Source organism: Podarcis pityusensis (genome assembly GCF_964106645.2).
Source record: "Podarcis pityusensis genome assembly, chromosome: 6".
NCBI classification, from domain to species: Eukaryota; Metazoa; Chordata; class Lepidosauria; order Squamata; family Lacertidae; genus Podarcis; species Podarcis pityusensis.
In genome coordinates, this window is record NC_138030.1 from 81,712,443 (window position 1) to 81,724,697 (window position 12,255).

At 50.5% G+C, this 12,255-nt stretch overlaps 1 long non-coding RNA gene across 2 annotated transcripts in view; it reads left to right on the forward strand.

Annotated features, from left to right (window-relative positions):
- Window positions 1-8,159, forward strand: part of LOC308479833 — a 48,941-nt gene extending 40,782 nt beyond the window's left edge. Inside the window, exons 3-4 of one of the 2 annotated variants that reach the window (XR_013987836.1) lie at window positions 4,759-4,864; window positions 6,854-8,159. This is a non-coding gene — a long non-coding RNA (uncharacterized lncRNA). The remainder of the gene's footprint in view (window positions 1-4,758; window positions 4,865-6,853) is intronic. The other variant, XR_013987837.1, reaches the window with a different exon arrangement.
- Window positions 8,160-12,255: the final 4,096 nt, after the last annotated feature.

Consider the following 12,255-nt stretch of genomic DNA (forward strand, 5'->3'; position numbering starts at 1 on the left):
GATTTGGGACTGCTGCTCTCTGCGGCTCCGTCCAATTTGTTGGAGGCGAAAGCCAACCCATTTTGGATAATTCAGGAGGAGGAGTTCTCGCCCGCGAGCTGCCACCAGCTCCCCCCCCCAACTCTCCCTCCCTCCCCGCAAACTCCCTTCTTATACAGACAACAAAGAGCTGTCAAACTCCTCTCAGCCCCCACAGAGATGGGCAAGAGCGGTGACAAATATTCCTAGGGAGGGGGAGAGCCAGACCCCCCCTGCAACCACGAGGAGGGAGGGGGCCTTTTTTTTTTAGGGGGCTGGCTTGTGTGGGCCCAGATTGTATTCCTGATCCTCCCACCCTCACCCCCACCCCCTCCTCCCCCAGTCCATCTCCCTTCCTCAAATCCCCATCCGGCGTTCAGTACTCAAGTTCAAAACGCATTTTAACAATGGGAAAGTGTGTGTGTGTGTAAGTGAGAGAGAAATAAGGCGGATTTCTTTGAATGAATCTGGGCTTTGGAGGGACTTCGCCGGAAAGAAAGAAAGAGGCACCATCTTGTCCACCTTAAGCAAATCCCCAAGTCCCACCTTGAGCTGAGCAAGCCGGGGAAGCACGTGGCTGCCATCCTGCGCGCGCCTTCTTGGGAGGGAGGGAGGATTTTAAGATCAATTCACTGACCGACTTCCTGGCCAAGGTCCACAGGATCGCACTGCGCACATTTTGACGCGGTTAGCAATCTCCCAGATGCTTCCGTTGAGCGGGATCGCGCCCCCAAGAGTGGCAAGCCGGTTACTCCGGAGGGAGCCCGTGATCGCTTCCATGGCCCCCAATTCCACGCGAAAGAACCGAGGGAGCAGATTTAAGAAATCTCGCAGGTTGGGGATCGGGAAGCGGGACTTTGCGCGTACTGGGAGATGCCTTTTCTGGAGGAGCCCTTTTCATCTCTCGTAGGCAGACCCGAAAGAAGAAACTTCTCTGTTTCTTACCGTTTTAGTGTTTAAAAGTATGGGTTTGATCTAATTCCAGACCTCCTAAGATAAAAAAGGCAGGGGACCGTGGTATAATGTTAGAGTAAGGGAACAACTGAACCTAGAAAGACATTAACCTCAATTTGAGAACATATTTGAAGTAAGGAATAGCAGGTTTAGGGAACTCCCTAATGGGGTGGGGTTTAGTAGTTGAGGATTCAACTCTTTAATGGCTTTCAGCCATTATCATGTGATCGAGAAAACCCCCTTCGTTGGATCAGCGGAGTTGCTCAGCTGTGGGGCGCAAGCTTCCAGTCCCACAGCGCTCTTCTCCAGGCAGAAAGGAAAGCGCACCTGGGAAGCCAGCTGTTTCCGCCCTCCGGACACAGCTTGGTCCATGGCAGGTGCTGGACCTTTCCACCTTGAGAGAATCCTATAGGTTTGGGGCCAACACAGGAATCCTCATCTCCTCTTTCCTCTCTCTCCTCTCTTTGGTTTCCCTTTTTCGCCTCCCTGTTGACTTTTCACACCGCTGCCCCGACCGGCTGTTTCCTGACCTCCCCTGAAGCAAGTCTCCCTTCAGAAATACCCGCCGCAGAGTCTAGTGTGACTCCTGAAATGGCATCACTAGCCTCCACTGCCTTCCCCCCAAACACTTCCCTTCCAAGCCACGGACCTTACACGGCTGGAAGAGATAACCTTCCTTCCCCGTACTGTTTGTTAGTGGTTCTTTAGTCGTGGGGCGCGAGGGTGGGATGGAAAAGGGCGCCCTTTGCGTCTGGATAGGTCTCTCCCTCTGCATCAGCCGGTCGAAAGGCATAAAGCAACTCAGAAAACACATTCGAACCGAGAAGAGAAAGCCAATCAAGTGAAATAAGCTTGGATTATAATTTTTTGAAACACACACAAAGAATTCCTCTCTTTCTGTTGGCACGCCACAGCCCAGAACAGCAGGGCTGTCTATTTACTGTAAGTAATGCAATTAGGAGAGAAATCTCCCATTGAAAGGGGAATCTAAGACGCAGAAACCGGTGGAGGAACAGAGAGAGAGAGAAAGAGAGAGAGAAAGGACAGACCTAGGACTTTTCACGGATCAAGCTTGTTTGTGGCAGGACCTACACAGAGAGGGGGGGGGGGGAGAATGAGATTGGATGGCCGGAAAAGGTTGCAGTGGAAAGCCTTTCCTTGGGCGCAATGCCGCCCCTCTGGAATCCTAGAGGAGAACTGCGATGGCTTTGAATGGAGCAGAACCTGCAGCCCTATGAGCTCGTTCCGGTGAATCCCTCGGAAGTCCCACTGTGGGTCAAGCCTCTCCGGACCCAAGTATAAGTGTGGCTGCGGCCTCCGCTCTCAGTGGTAGTCAGGCACGTCTCTTGAGAAACATGTCCACTTGAACGCCATGAACAGGCTCTTCCGTGGGCGTAGGATTGCAGCCTAAGCGCGCAACCTCAAGCGCGTTTTCTGAAAAAGCCCCACTGCATTAGATGGGGCTGGCTCCCCGGGAAGCGCGTACAGGATTGCAGCCTGGAGCTGGAGCCTGGAGCTGCGTTCTGAGCAGACACGGATAGGGTTAAGCTGATCTCCAGGAATGTGAGGCTAGGAGTGAAAAAGAGGGGCAGTTTAGGATTTGCTCGTTGACTGGACGGATCAGATTTTGTTGGCAGGAAAAGTGCGGATCGCTCTGTCGTTTGGATGTTACCTGAACCGCCAGGTCTAAAACCGTTTAGTAGGTGATAAAAACCACACTTGTTCTCGTTGTTTTAAACACCTTTACAGATCCAGGGTCAAAAGAGGGTATGTGGATATTTAAGAGGTCGGAGCTGTGGAGTCAAAAGGAGCTTCGTTCTAAAGCTCCGTAAGGTTTTACTGTCAAGCGCCTTTGGCACTCCAGCTGAAAGGCGATATGCACTAAAAACAACAGCAACCGTGAAATTCATTTCCATTTGATGTAATGGAAGGGCGGGTTAATACTGGCAACTGACAAGCAAGAAGGCAAGTTTGACTCTCACTAGGAGAGCCACTTTCACAGAGTCAGGACAGGATACCGAATGATTCAATCACATGATGCCCATTGGTGGGATAAATGGTTTTTACATATACTGTATATATTATCTTCACCCTTATTTATTTATTTATTTATTTATTTGTTATTATTTGCTAAAATTAAAGGCAGCTAGGGGCAACAGCAAAGTGGAACAGGCCGCCGTCTCTCTCGCGCTTCTTGAACGCGAAGAGACACTTGGCCGAGCGCAGTTGGAGACAGGATGCTGGGCTCCAATAACGGGCCGGGACCTAAAGCCATGTTCCTCACTGGGGAGCTGGGCTAGGCCTCGTCCTCGCCGCCTTCTTCAGCGACCCTCCTCTAGTGACACGAACCATACTTTGCATTCTCTCCAGAGAGAGAGAGACTCCTAGGCTGCTTCTGCGCATAAGGGTCGGCGACTCGAAGTTCTGCTGCGCTCGAAGTCAGGGCGCCGAGGGCTCAACCAGGTCCAGCTTGCGGGCTTCCCAGAGGCATCTAGATTGCCATTGTGAGAGCAGGCTGCTGGCTTTGGGTGGTCGCTGGCGCGATGTCGAGCAGGACTCTTCTTAGGTCTCCAAGCACACTTACAGGGTTGCCTTTAAGTGAACATGTTTAGGGTGCAACACTAAGGTTGCAGACCGGGACGGGTACCTACAGTTTAAACCATAAACGCGCAGTTGATTTCCTGGTTCCCAAATGATGACGGTCTAACTATACTGCCTGTCTGCCTATCTTTGCTTTCGCCTTTTCATCTTTCTGTCTTGGAACTGGAGGTTCCGATGGAAAAAGTGATCTCTAGAAAGGTGATTTCTCCAGGTGAGCGCTCTGGAAAGGATTTGAAGGCTCCCTCTTCTCTTCTGGAAGCGGGTCAGAAGAACCCCAGAAAAAACCATTTCCGGGCTGAAGCTCTTTTGCTTCCTGGGTCTGGAATCAAAAGCGAGAGCACTTGGGAAGTTGCTTGCTTCCCTTCCCTTCCCCCTCCAGACTCCTTTGCTTGTTCTTGAAGGTAAAGCCGGAACGGCGGCAGGAGCAGAACGAAAAACGCTGGGTCCTTCCGAGACGCTGCAGCCGCTAGGTGCTTCCAATCTTAAGGCGCAAAACTGAAAATTGAAAAGCCCAGGGAGAGTTCTCCCCTTGAAACCAATGAGGATCTTGACAGAGCTTCACTTTGGCTGGATCGTGTCCTGAATTTAGACGGGAGGGGAAGCGAAATAATAACGTAACCAAAACCCCGCCTCCTTTTCTCTAGAGTTGGGCACGCACACTTCATTCATGAAAAGCAACCCTAAAGTTGCTCTGGGTCAAGTTTTGATAGTTTTGAGACGACTCCCTTCGGTGCCTGATCCTTCACACAAAAACTACCTCGCGGTGTTGTTGCAAGGGGGTGGGGCGAATAAACACCTACAGAAATGACAACAACGTGTTTCCTTTTCTGCAAGAACTCAGCCAAGGAGACCTGAGTGTCCCCACCTTATCTAAACACACTCATCCAAAACCCACCGTCCTCGGAAGCACCCCCAAACACTGCTGCTGCTCTTGCGCAAGGGCGCAACCCGATCCTATGCTTCTCTGCCCAAAAACGAACCCCACACCGACTTTAATGGGAATTTCCTCACAGGTCAAAGGCAAAAAGGATTCTCGCCATAAGGCGTGTTGTGTTGGACAGCAGCACCTCCCGGGTCTTCCCCCGGAGAAAGGATGTTGAGGAGTTTCCTGCGAAGAGCCGGCGAGTTTCCGAAGGCCTTTCTTTCAGCAGTCAAGGTGAATCTCCTTCAATTTCTTTTTACCAGATCTCCCTTTTTTTCCTCGAGAAGCTGGAAAGGGCTGCCGCTTGCAGGAAGGCTGGAGGGGGCGAAGGAGGCGTCTCGGAGGAAGAGCTGGCAAAATACCCCCCGGGTATGTGAGCAATTGGGGGCAGGAGGAGACAAGTTGCTGGTGGGAGAGACGGAGAGATACAACCGCGCTCGGGAAATCCTAGAGGACGCGCAAGGTGAAAGCCAGCGGCTAAAGGAGGGTTGCCTGTTTGTTGGCATATACTTTGGGTTCGGAAGAGAAGGCCCTTCCCTGTTTGGGCCTGCAGGGAAACAGAGCTTGTAGACGCCCCAAATTAGGAAAAACATTTTTTGGGGGGTGTCAAGCATTGTGGAGCCACTGGGCGCAGAAGCTCCCGGACGCTCTGTATAAACGCGGATTTATTTATTATCATAATTATTGCCACCATCATAATTAATAACAAATAGAGTGGATTCCTATCGTTGTTGCATTTGTTATCATAATTATCGTTTCGTATAGATGAAGCGCCAAAGGGGAGGGAACCAAGCCTGTTCTTACAACGGAATCTGAATATAACAGATAATCGGCGCTCCTTGTCGGAGCGTTAAATGGTAGATAGTGACAAGCGTCGTTTTCACACGGCCACCATGCTTGTCCATTATCGTAGGAGGAGAAGGGTTTTTTGGGGGGGAGGGAGCGGAATACGGGGGTGTAGTGAAACACAAAGCTCCAGATTTTGCACTCCGCGCTTCAAGGCGCGTGGAGGATGGATGGGGGCGATTTGTTCGGCTCGGGCTAATCCCCCGGTAAACGGCTCCCCCAGCCTCTGCAACAAAACCGTTGGCGGCGAGCCTGCGAAGCAGCCGGGCTTTGGCACAGGCGAGGAACACGCTCCGGCGAGAGGGTTTAAAGAAATAAAATAGAAATCCAAGCGATTATCAAGAGAAGAGAGGAGATGGGGAGGGGAGCCACTGGAACCCTCCGTCCGGCCCCTGTTCTGCCACAGGCGAGGGTCTAAAGCCTATTACAGCGTGAAGGGGGCTTGTCTTTCGCTCTAGGACAAAGTATCCACGTGCGGATTAATAACTGACCAACAAATAATTAGACAGAGGAAGGATAAGGAAACCCGAAAGCGGAGGCGGCTAATCATTTTGCTCTACGCACTGGCTCCCTCTGAACAGAAAGTGGCCTGGCTTCGTTTTAATAGAGCAGTGGGGACCTGAAAGTGTGTGTGTGTGTGTGTGTGTGTGAGAGAGAGAGAGAGAGAGAGAGAGAGAGAGAGAGACTCAGAAGGGTGACTGATTCTATCCACATCATTGCGTAAAGGGACAAGGCGAGTCACTCTTCATCGTGTGAGTGACTGTGGACCAAAAGTCACCAACAGATTCCTCCTTTCAGGGGAATCTTGGATCTCAGACGTCCCCCAGCCTTTCAAAAGACACCGCTTCCTGATCTTCTCCTCTGCCAGAGGGAGCTAACGATAGATCTAGCTATGCTTGGAACGTTATAATCCCTGTTCGGGGCCTCCAGAGCTGGCTGGCGATGAAACATAACTGTCTCCAGGTTGGCTCCAGAGTGTGATGAGGGCATTGAGAAAGCAAAAGGTCCCAAGGTGTCTTCAGTGGGGCTTACTCTCATCTGAGTTGGCAAAGGATTGCACTCTTAATCATAGATGTATAGGCTGAAGGGACCAATAATATTATGGTTAAGGGTGCAAGCCTAGGCACACTTCCATGGGAGTGAGCTCCACTGAAGATGCATCTTACAGGCACCTAGTGAGCACAAGGCTGCCAAAATTTCAGGGCTTCCTTGGATTCAACGAAGCACGTGCTCAGATCCTTTCCTTGACATCAGTGGGACTTGCTTAAGCGAGCCTCGTTCAAAGCCCATTGTATTGAAGAGCGCGTTTTTCTATATTTTGGAAAAACAAAGGAAGCGCCCAGAAGGAGCAGAATTGTTTTGGTAATCGCCTCCTAAATCTCACACGCACATCAAGCGCAGGACCGGAATCAAAATGTCAAACGAGGCAAAAGTCCCTCCAAGATAAGTCTCCCCTTTTTATTAGTCTTTATTGGGGACTCCGTTTCAGGGATGTTGTTTTTTCAATTTCAGGTTCCAGAGGTACCAAGCGTCAGCTCGCCTGCCTTCCCCTGTCTGTTTCCTCCGGCTGTCTCAAGAACCACTTTTTTGCTGTTAATGAGGTTCCCTCATCTTTTTTTTTTTTTTAACTATTACTCATTTGTGCCGGGACCAACGGGCAAGAAGCAAAAGAAACCTTCCAAGGATGCCCATATTCAGATGAGAAAGAGAAATAAAAGTTTTCTCCTACCCGATTAAACTGAAAGGGAAAAAAGGATGATTTGGAGCAAAGAAACGAGGAGCTTTTAAAGAAGCGGACAGAAAAGCCCCTGGCGCCGGATTGCAGGTCTCCAGCCCCCAGCTAGAGAAAGAGAAGCGTAAAAGGGGGGGAGGCGGCGGCCGGGTCTCTAACGCGAAGGGGGTTTCAAGAGAAGGGCTTCTGGAGCTAATAATGGAAGCTCGCCTTGTATACCTCGCCCGCCTGCGACTTAAGCCAGTTTGCCGGCGAGGCGAGGCGAACCGAGGTAGGGAAAAGGCGCACGGAGAGCGCGTAAAAATTCACATTGCCAAAGGAGGGCTGGTTTTATTTCTGGCGAGCCCAGATGCAAAACCCCCCGACTCAAAGAAACCCCTTCTTCCCTTGAAGCAGCCCTCGAACCTGCCAGCTTGACTTCTAAGCTCCACAACCGACCGGTTCCTGTCCAGATAAGGCACCCACACACCCACTCAAAACACGTCTCCAAGCCTCCAATGGGAACACACCTGAGGAAATGCAGGTTGCTGTTATAAAAGTTATTGTTCTTATTTTTATCGCCATCATCATCGTTATTAGCAGCAACAACCCTGAGATCCGTAGCAAACGTTCAAGGCAGCGTCTTACCTGAAGAGCTCTAGAAAGGGGTGTTTATTTGGGGGCCCCCAAAGTGGTTCCTCCTTAAGGGGTAAGAAAGGGGGATGGGTTTGGGGATGGAGGAACGGAAGGGAGAGACGCGGTGATGTAACCAAGAGGAGGAGGTTGGTCTTCTCGCAAAGGATTCCTGCGTTAATTAAAATAAACAAGCTAATTGGGGGGTGGGGGTGGGGAATGAGAGTTCCGCTCTTTCTCTTTCCTTTCTCTCTCTTCCCGTCCCCTGCCCCCAATCCCAATCTCCACCGCACCTCTATGGAGAACCGGCGCAAATGTCTAACCTCTGGCATCTTACCACAGCGCCTTGCTTTTGAGGGGTTCTATAACCCCATGTAGAAATGCGGCTAGTAGTAATACTAATAGATAGAAATTCCCCTTCCCAGCAAATGAAAAGCAATAATAATAAATAAATTAATAATAATAATAATGAACTCGGACCCTACCTGCCAGTATTCGCAAAGCTGCGAGGTCTGCCTGCTTAGCACTCCATCAGTGATCAGGTGAGGGAGACCTTGCGGTAAAGAAAAACGAGGGAGCCAAGAGCGTGATTGGAAACGAGGGATGAAGGGAGCTGCCAAACGTCTCCTCCCCACCCCACCCCCACCCCCCCGCTCCCCAATAGACGCATGAAGGAGGGGGGGAGACGCTGTTTGGCGCACAATGCAACCTTCCTTCGCTTTGCCAGGATTGAGGTCTAGGTGGATAGATTTACAAGAGCGCCTCAGCCTCGATTCCTGCGCGCTCCTCTTCTGGTCTGAAAGTGCGCGCTCTGTGTGTTTGTGTATATCGAAATACATATACATATACATATATATATATATATATATATATATATATATATATTTAAAGGGGGGGAAAGACCACTGTTGCTAGCCTACGGGATGTCTGATGCCTTCCCATTAAAGATAACTCCTCTCTCTTCTCTATCTCTCTCTCTCTCTCTCAATCGTCAACTTGATGTGATCTGATCTGATCCGCGGATGCGGAGAGAAGACCTGGCTTGGCCAGCTAAAAAGGAACTTGAAACACACAGGATTATTCTAAGGAAAGCAGGGAGGATTGCAGAAGCACGGGCCCCATCTTAACTCAATTAAATAAAGAATCAGGTGCTTGTAGGGACGGGATTCACTCTTGCTGCTCTTTCCTTCCTTCCTTCCTTAGTATGACAGCAATGCTCCTGAAATTGCGATCCACCGAGGCCAAAGAAACAGGGGAGACAAGGCGAGGGTTGGAAATCACCTTGTAAAGACTTGGGGAGAATCACTGCACAGACTTTATTCCCAGAGTTGAAAAGGGCAAGGACGCAATCGACGCGGGGGAAAGTCTCCTGCGCAAGCCCCCGCCCCTTCGCCCAGAAAGGAATGAGGTTAGTGGTTTTGCTCGGCTGATGGCGCCCATTTCAACCGAGCTGCCTCCGCAGGTGAAGTTCCTAGTCGATTGTCTAGCTAAGCACATCTTCCTCTTGCACAGGAATGTCAACTTGAGTAAAATATTTGAATGGCAATGCCCATCAACTTGGGGGGGGGATCAAATATTTTAGGGCGGGGGGGGGCGAAGGGACCTTGGCCCTTAGGAATGAGCTCCTTTGCTCCTGCAGCTGGGTATTTGCAGCCCAACTCTAAGAACGCCTTATACTTGGAATTTCGATGCCATTCAGTTAAAAACAGGAACTAGGAGTGGAATAAAAATTAATTCCCAAAGTTACATGTTTACGATCAACCACCATAAAAATCGCGGTTTCTATCCACAACAGGAGGGAGGCGGGAACTGATCGCTGATCAATAATGAGAAACCGCGGTCGCTCTTCTCTCGTCTGCTTTTATCTCTTGTGCAACCTTTCTCAGTTCAGTTCCACCTCATAATTCTCTGTGATCAGCTCCTTCATCGACTGATGATGATGGGATGATCAACTTTGTTCATATCTGGGAGGAATGGCTTTTAAACAACAACAACAACAACACAGAACGTGAATATATTTAATCAGAGTTGAGTGGGAAAGAAATCTGTCTCACGCGAGTGGGCGAGACAGCGCATAAACTTCTTCACAGCACGTAAACTTCTTGTTTATTTTTCTCTTTCTCCAAAAATAAAAAAATAAAACATCCTGTATTTTAGACACTAAATAAATCGTGCCACCGAGCCACCGAACCACCGTCACTTTCCAGTTGTCAAAAATACTGGGCAAGATCTCGCCCTTCTAAGACTCATCGATTTCAGCGAGTGGCGTGTATATGTGTTTGTGAGAGAGGGGAAAGTCTTTGTGCCGAGGCACAGAAGAGAGTGGCATATGGCCACCTTTCCAAAGGGAATGGGGGGTGGGATGTGGCGAGACAAGCGTGGTCCCACTTTAGTTGGAGGAACTAAGTTGGTTTGGCTTTAAAAGCACCTCACAAAGTGTTTTCCCTACTGCTGGAATAAGAGCTTCGAGTAGCCCCCGAGGTCTCCATTTACGCTCCAAAGACAAGTAGCAAACCTCCGAGCAGGGGTCTCCCCCGCCCTACTAAGCGCCGTCCTATACGCCTCAGAGCAGCTAAAGAGTACGGTACCCCCCTCGGCTCCATCTCTTTACGCACGATAAATTCGACGCATTAGGCAGAACGAGGTGCTTGGATTGTGGACTGTACCACTTCAGGTGTGTGCATCGGGCGCGGTATTGTGGACATAGCCTCCGATGTTTACACAACCCCCCTAAAAAACCAACTTCCTTAACCTCTTCTCCATTGTGTACTAATGTGCTCCGCGCAGAGTCCTTTGTAGGGGGGGGGTGGATTTCTTCTCAAATCCGATTCCGCCCCCCTCACCAGCAATCTGAAGTGGTCCTTCCCCAAACGGAACCACCTTAAGTCTGCCACTTCATCTTGCCTAATAGCGTGGTGGATGCAGTGTGTTACTCACGTGGTCTTTTAAATAATAATAATAATAATCTTCTGAGGTTTTTTTAGTAGTGGGGAGAAGCCTTGCAGTGGACCTGCCGGAGGTTATAGCGCTTGGAGTCTCTCTCTCTCTCTCTATCCCCCCCCACCCCACCCTGCCTTCTGTTTGTGGGATAACCAGATGCTCCGGGTTTTCTTCTGGCGTCAGAGGTTCCTTAAAGTTAAAGCGGGGCGCGGAGGTAGAGAATAAGAAGAACCGGGAGAGAAAGAGGGCAGAACCTTATGGGCCGAATCCTCATTGCTCTGTTTTGTTTTCGAAGAGAGCAGGGAGGCTTTTCAGCATGCAGAAAAATACAAAAGGCATCTACATCTACATCCTTCTCCAAAGCGCCTGACGTTAAAACAAATCCTACACAATCTAAAGGTTAACAAGATAAGACCAGTTCTCGGATTACTCGTTCTTACTTCTTGTAGTGCCCCCTTTCACCCCACCCCACCCTTCGCTACTGTTTGGGGAAAGGCAATGATTTGGCTAAAATTGAAGACAGCCACGGAGGAGCGGGGCTTGTGGATTTCATTAGGGGCTCCTCGACCTTTCCCACTCGCCCTTCCCGCTACGCGCCCCCAATAATTGAAGCATTGGGAAGAACAGTAAAACAAGCTATTTAGAAGGGGGGGGGCGGGACAGCGGCACCATCACGAGATGTCCTGTCTCAGTGAAAAGCGGGACAGTCTCTACAAGCTGCGGAATAGCCAACATTCAAATCTTGCTTTCAAAGAGGCTTCAACAGCCGTCTAAAAAAGGAAACGTGCGGAGTCTCTGCAGGAAGGGCCGTTCCAAAGCTTGAGCGGCCGCGGCGCCACCACCAAAGAGGCCCAGTTTTGTGTTGGGGCCTCTTTTTCTCAGTCCTACTTAGCATAGGAGCCAATTTCAGGGAGCTGTGGGTGCTTGGGCAGCCACAATAATATAATTGTGGGGGCCAGGCACCCACAAAGTCAATGACAAAAGCCAGCAGGGAGAGAAGCAGTTCAGCTCTGTCCTTCGCAGCCAGCGAGGGAGGCATTTTTTTCTGGGTGGTGGGGCTGGGGAGGGGAAGCAGAGTCTCTGTGCCTCCAAGTCCGAGTCCCTCACCGCATAGAAGGGTGCCTCGCTGGCTGTTGGCTGCATGACATCACACGCACTAGGCGCAGATGTGTCCGTGTGATGTTGCACTTCCATGTGCGGCAGCGGGCACCCACAATCCTGAGGGCAAGATGGCGCCCCTGCTACTTGGAGATGCCGGGAATTGATCATGGGACCCTCTTAATGCAAAGCAGACGCTCTGCCACTGAGTTAGAGCCCTTCCCCGTTTGCATTCTCCAGGCAATGTGAGGGTTAGGGAGGGAGGGAGAAGGACTTCCGTACGCCGGCTCTCTCACTGTTCCAAACCCTTGCAAATTGTTTCGTTCATTTCACTCGCCCGGGGGCGCAGTCTATGCAAAGCTACGACAGAGGCCGCAGCTGCCCACCTGCAAGGCAAGGAGGCGAGCAGGTGACCAGGGCAGCAGGCGCTGATCGAAGCGCTGCGTCTAGCTTCAAGCAGCTCTTTGAGGAAAGGCTGGCAGATGGTTTTGCGCAAGGAGAATATAATGGGAAACGAAGAGAGTTGCTCTCC